The 6,486-nt window shown below is 37.4% G+C and overlaps 1 protein-coding gene across 4 annotated transcripts in view; it reads left to right on the top strand.

Annotated features, from left to right (window-relative positions):
• Positions 1–6,486, top strand: part of BABAM2 (BRISC and BRCA1 A complex member 2) — a 168,553-nt gene that overhangs the window by 75,055 nt on the left and 87,012 nt on the right. The window lies entirely within an intron of this gene.

The raw sequence follows: 6,486 nt of genomic DNA, 5'->3' as shown, positions 1-6,486 counted from the left end.
TGTGAAGTGTTCAGGCTTTAATTTCTTAAATTCTCTGTTCAAAACTACAAAAGGAAAAGAAAACTATTGAATACTCTCTCCTATAGGACAGGGTAAAAAAACTTCCAGTTCAAACCGTTGTCGTGATCCAGCTCTTCCTTTTGTATGGCCATGTCATCCTCCTTACCGAAGAACATGAAGCTCAGATTTATGGTCGGAAAGCTGAATATCTGACCGAGAACAGAGGGTGTTCTGCTCTGTTGATTTCCACATCTTGGGATGCTGTGCTGTTGCATGTGTGCAAATAATTTCAGATTTTGTGAGAGCGTTGGATTAGATTTACAAAATTTTTTTTTGCTTCATCTTAATCTGAACTTTTTTTTTTCTGATCTTCTAGAACTTCAGCTGGAAAGGTAAGAGTATACATAGCACTTAATGGATAATCTACCATACATGACCTTTTGCAGGGAAAGATGATACCAAAATATAATTCCAGGTTCATCCCCATAATACAATAGTTCTGTGCACACCAATTATTTAAACCTGTTTTCTTCCTGGCTCCATGTTAGGCATCAAGAGAAAAAAATCAACATGTGCTGGATGTTTTCAGAGCCTTTTTTTTATCTACAGATTCTGTGCTATTCAAAGTATTTCTACTTCCTACCCCAAATCCCCAGCACCATGGTTTCTTCTGACTGTAGGCAGCTGTTGAGAAAGGTCAGGCCATTTCAAATGTATGGGATGTCTCAGAATACTACAGTGTACCTGCTGTTACATGATACCAGCTGACTGCTACCTGTGTCCCACTGACTGTTAGGGCTCACGCTGCATGACATTGGTGTGATCCTGTACTACCTGCTTACAAAGGTAGCGATGTATAAAAGCCATGAATATAGAACAGAATGCGACTTTATATGTAAAACAGAATAATTCTGTGATTTTTTCCCCACGTTATTTTACAATTTACAAACCAATGTTGTAATCATTTTTTTTTACTAAGACAGCTTTTATCGCTCATTCAGGCACCCTGCTTATCACCTGTAATGGGATCTACCTTCACACAAATGCAAGGAAAAAAGCTGTGTTTCTCTTCTTTACTGGATAAACTTTTTTTTTTTACAGCAACTAGTTCTTACAAGATGCTGTTCGTGACATCTGTACGCTTACACCCTTGTGTGCATGATTACACTGTGCACATTGTTTGCTGGAATGATGAATGCAGATGGGGCTCAAGGGGACAGGATGCTCCAACTTGCACTTTTTTTTGTACGAAGCAGAATATGACCCCAACCCTACCCCACTCTTTTCAGGTCCTGTAGGTGTGTGAGTAATATGGGGACAAAGGGATAATAGATTTCTCTTGAAAAGAAATATAATATTGTACACTTGAAATAGGAATGCATAATAAATAGCTTGCGAATTAAAAGTGCTATGGACTTTAATATGAAACATTCCTTTTATTCTCAGGAAACAACGATAGTCCAAACAACTCCTAACAGTTAATATTTTTAATATTTGCACCTTCTCTTAAAAGAAAATATTTCCTATTTTTAAATCAGGTCAGCATTACCAGGCTGCAACAGTGAAAGAGTATTGAACAAGTGTAACTTTGCTTGCTTTTACCTTGCGCTTTCATTATTCACTTTTTCAACTGTGAAATCTTCTTGGTACTTCCTGGTTCACTGAAGACATGTCTCAGAATATGGCTTTACACTGGCATTTTTGTTGTGACCCATGTAATCTATAGTATTTCTGATTCTACAGAGCAATATTCACTGGACCGGGAACATATAAGAATACGTGGAGATAGGAGAAAAGCTTTTATTAAAAAGAATTGATTTAAAAAAAAAAAAAGTCTTATTCTGACCTTGAACCACAACATGGTTCCAGAAATGCCATTCTTCCCCCCATATGATTAGAACTTCTGTATCTTCTTTCAGTCATGGGCCATGTACAGAGCCATTAATGTTTGTTAATTTACATATAGAAAATATGAATATTTATGTATAGAAAGGCTGTGCTGGAAGATTTGGAGGTTGGCTTGACAGGAAGATTATTTCAAAGTATATTAATGATCTGTTTGCACGCTAGTTAAGTACATGGGCATTTATTAGCAGATCTTGTTTTCCACTGGGACATGAGATGACTGCTCTTTGGCCTCTGCAAGGGCATGACTATTTTTAAAGAGGTGGGAAATCAGTAGTATGGGGGACAAGAATGTGAATGTTGCTTGCTGAATAAATTGTAGTCCAGTCGTCTCAAGAACTGAGCTGGAGAGATTCGAATCCTAGTGAAGGATTTGAATTCCAAGTTGTACATGTCCCCAAATATTTATCTCTGAAAGCAAACTTAAAAACACAGGGCTTACGTTAAAAAATGGGTCCTCACTACATGTTGAGGAAATGGCCAGATAGCTTTGGGAGATTTATAAAGAAACAAACCACATGGCAGTGACCTGCTATAAGTCATCTAAATGGTCAGTGTTTTGTGTTTTCTTTTTTTGCTATTTGCTTGCTTCTTAAGAGCATTGAAAATGTATTTTTCACATTTAGAAATATTGTAACTGTACTTTATTTTTAAATAATGTTGTTCCAAGTAATTCAGCCTAAATCTATGTATGTGTAATGCATCTTGTTTCTTTGTCTTTGAATGTGAGGGTAGTTTAAAGGTGTGTGTAGGTCTGCATTTTTGGTTCCTAATATGGTTCTTCCCAGTATTCAAAGTGTGAAAAGGAGATAGCAATGCTGAGATAGGTGTGAAAGAAATGTCTTGTAGTGTCCGATTTTAGCAAGGAAATGCCTCGGCATGTGGCAAGGTAGTACAGAGAGTCCCTGAACCCTGACAGTCCTGGAATTAGTTGTATCACTACGTAAATCTTGAACCTTCAGTGTTGATCGTTTCAAGTGAACGATTTAATAGATAACATCTAAACAGTAATGAAAATGAGTCCTCCATACAATGCAAACACATACACAAATGTGTATGGCATATGTAATACGTATGACTGAACTTAGCACTTGCACAAGATCAGCATGTCTGTCACTAACATGCAATGCCCAAAGGAACAAAGTAGAGCTTCTTTTCCTCTTTCTTGCTGTCTTCTTTTCCTCTCTCTCTGCCTTGCTATCCTCAAATGGTTCCTGATTTAGGATACGGATGTTATTAGTGCAAGTATTAATTTTAATACTACTTGTCCTTTGTTTGCTGCTTACCCAGGACTTTCTAACTAAACATGGCTTTTTAAGGCACTCAAGAGCATGTTTACCAGACGTAAAACCTTTTGTAAAAAAAAAAGTCAATAACTATTTACAACAAGTTTTAAACAGTTATTTTTCTAGGATATGTGCTTATAAGGACACATTTACATTTTCAGTCTTGTGCCTTCAGCCAGATTCTCACACTGTGGCTCAGGTTGTGCTGTTCTTTATTCTGCCAGTAGCACCACTGATGCCAGCAAAGCAGCTAATTGGTATGCGTACTGGTAGAAGAAATAACACCTTCATTTCAGAGAACCATTTTTGTGCTGCTCTTGGTTTTAAAATGAAAAGTTTTTTGTCAAGATGTGGCAACATGAGCTTGGTCTGAGTGGCTGCCGCTGCTGCTCACCGATTGAGAGGAGGCAGGGTGACCTCTATAAAAAGCGAGCTTTGGAATCTCTGAGCACTTTGCGCAGCCCGTTATTAGCTGGTGATGGCAGAGATGCATCATTGCTTTGCTTTAGGTCTTAGGAAAGATATGGTGCTGTTTGAATCTGTATCCTGCCTATAAAACTTCATCATAGTCATAGGGGGATCTTTTGGGATAACATCCTTTTCTAATGATAATACCCTATTGTTTTATTAAAACTTAGCTAGTATGTTTATAAATTAGGTTAGAATTAAACAGAACAAAAATTAGGAGGTTAAGCGCCCTTCTATAATGATGGATAAATTGAAGTCCTAGCAAACAAAAGCAGTGATTCATGAATGTATGAAAAGTCAGGTCCCAGCAATCTAGATTCCTAATATTGTTTCTCCCCATTTTGTTATTTTTATTCTAATTCATTCCAATTGCATGGACATTCCTAGCTGTGTAAGTGTTGTTGGTTTTAATCTTATTTTAATACGAATGTGATATCTGATATCAGAGCTGATAGAGCTAATGTGTTTGTAGTTACATTTCAGTGGATGAATTGAAATTTAAGATCACTAGCATCTTGCGTCTCTCCTAAAATGAAAAAGTGTCCACTAATCTAGTGTCATTAAAACATAGCTAATAAATATAATTCAGTCAATATGAAATGATTCTCCCATGTAGTTTGTGTTTCTTGTTTGTAAAATGAAGATTTAGCAACTTTTTACCTCTCTTGAAATCAGTGGTATTTACACATCAGAAAGAACACCTCAGTATCGTTTTTAGACTGTGCCACACTTTTTTTATTTATTTATTCTAAGTTTGAGTCTAGTCCTTACCAAAGCATATTTTTGACCTTTAGAGGCATCCGTGTTATTTTTTGAGATTGTGTTTTTCAGACCTAAGCGAACAGTTATTACTGCGGTGAAAGTATCACCACAACTTTTTGTGCTGTCAAAACAACTTAACTTTTATTCACTTAAATAGCATGAATCTTGAAAGTTGTGAATTTTCATGGACAAGAATGTTGTTCTATTTAACCTTTTGTTTTTTCTTCAGCTTTTCCGAACAGCATTCTTTACCAAACTCTGACAGTTATTCATATGGTGAGTCGTGGTAAATTGCCATGACCGTAATAAAAGAAAATGGTATAGGCAAAACACACCTCAAATTCTTGTCTTGAAGAAGCACAATATATTTACATACAAAAGTCTGAACGCAAACAAAAAACCACCAGCAAAAACAAACAAACAACAGAACAAAATATTTGGGATGTTACTCACACTTTAAGAAAAATCTTTTGATTTACATGTTGTTATTGATGCCCAGTGGTATACTTAGAGGTATTGCTCAATGTTCAAAAGATATTTATTTGATTTCATTTTAATGAAAAAATCCAGTAAAAGGAAAACAATGTCCTAGAAATATCTCTTCAGATTCTGCAGTGTTGTTAATGGACTATGATTTTCATGTAACTTTTAAAGAAGGAATTAGCCTTAATTAGCTTAAACACGTTCTTTGCCTGAGTTAGGCAAATGTTTTGTTTTATTACCTTGGGAGAGGGACTGTTTTTGGAACTTTTCAATACAGTGGACAGTGCATGCAAGGTGACTGCCTTTGTTTTCATTAAAGATCCTATTTAAAGAATCAGCACTCCTTGATCAGACCTGGTGGATTTCCTGGAAGACAGGAGAAAGAATTTCCTGGAATAATTACATATTCTCCCTAGAGTGAAGCAGATTTCTTAAGTCTCATTTGCCACTTCACATTCCTTTGCCTACTTTCCCCTAGCATGTTTTGTTATTTTTTTAAAAATCAATAAATACAGAAAAGGGTTTGGAGAACATGTAACTACTTGTATCAAAGCTCGCTAATGAAGTTACGAGGCATTAAGGATACAAGTTGCTTGTGGTTTATTTGATAGTTGTTTTTTTATCTTATCACATGCTGTCATTTGGAGGGAAAAGGCCAAACTTTGCAAAGCAGTGTGATGCAAGTAGCCCATTGGTACTAATAAAGCAAATAACATTGTGTTCTTCTCTGATGCAATTCGTATTTTGATTTCAAAAACAAATTCTGTTGTTCACTTCTCAGTTGTTAGTAAGTATGGTTCCAATATAGGCAATGTGCCATGCAAAATCACACGGGTTAAGTTTCAGCCTAAGATAAATTACCTTTGTGATATCTTGCTATTCTCATGTATTTCGCCTCTTGAGACCTTTTTCTCCTGAAGGGATCCTGGTATATAAATTGCACACTCTGTGAATCTGACTGAAATGGTAGGGTTGAGAGGTACCACAAAGTAAGTTGAGACTTCACCTTGTCATAAGCTGGCTGCAGATGTTAGGATCAACCGCTCCACACTCCTCCACGTTCTCATCCACATTCAGCCTTTCTGTTCCACCTTCCTCCTGCTCCATCACATCACACAAGTTGTAAATTGAGCGCATTCCTCGCTTATATTATTTTAAGCGATCCCATCCTCTCCCCATCGGCTGGAGGTTTCCGTCCCCTCGGTTAGAATCATACCACAAAGATGATTATTCAGCGTTTGTCAGAGCTGAGAGGTCAGAAACCTCCAGGAAGAGGTTGCAATCGTCAGCTGGGGCTGGGAACCTCCTGAAGCAGATCTGGCCTGACCCATACAGTTTGGATTTTAGCTAGCTTATCTGTTCCTGGAGGCTTCTGCAACATCAGCCATCTGTGTGGCCCCTCTTTACCTCAGGGAACATGCGGTGGGCTGGGCACTTTGTGTACTTTTCCTTACCTTGCTTTTGTCCTCAGACCAATTGCCGTTTGTGCTCAAGGTACAAATTTAGCAGCCCTACCAGAAGCCCTGTTCTCTTTCCTCATTTCTCAACAGCCCTCAGGCCAGAAATGGCTCGTCCTTCCCAA

This window comes from Anser brachyrhynchus (genome assembly GCF_964034855.1).
Source record: "Anser brachyrhynchus genome assembly, chromosome: 3".
NCBI lineage: Eukaryota > Metazoa > Chordata > Aves > Anseriformes > Anatidae > Anser > Anser brachyrhynchus.
This window is presented reverse-complemented; position numbering and strand designations above follow the sequence as displayed.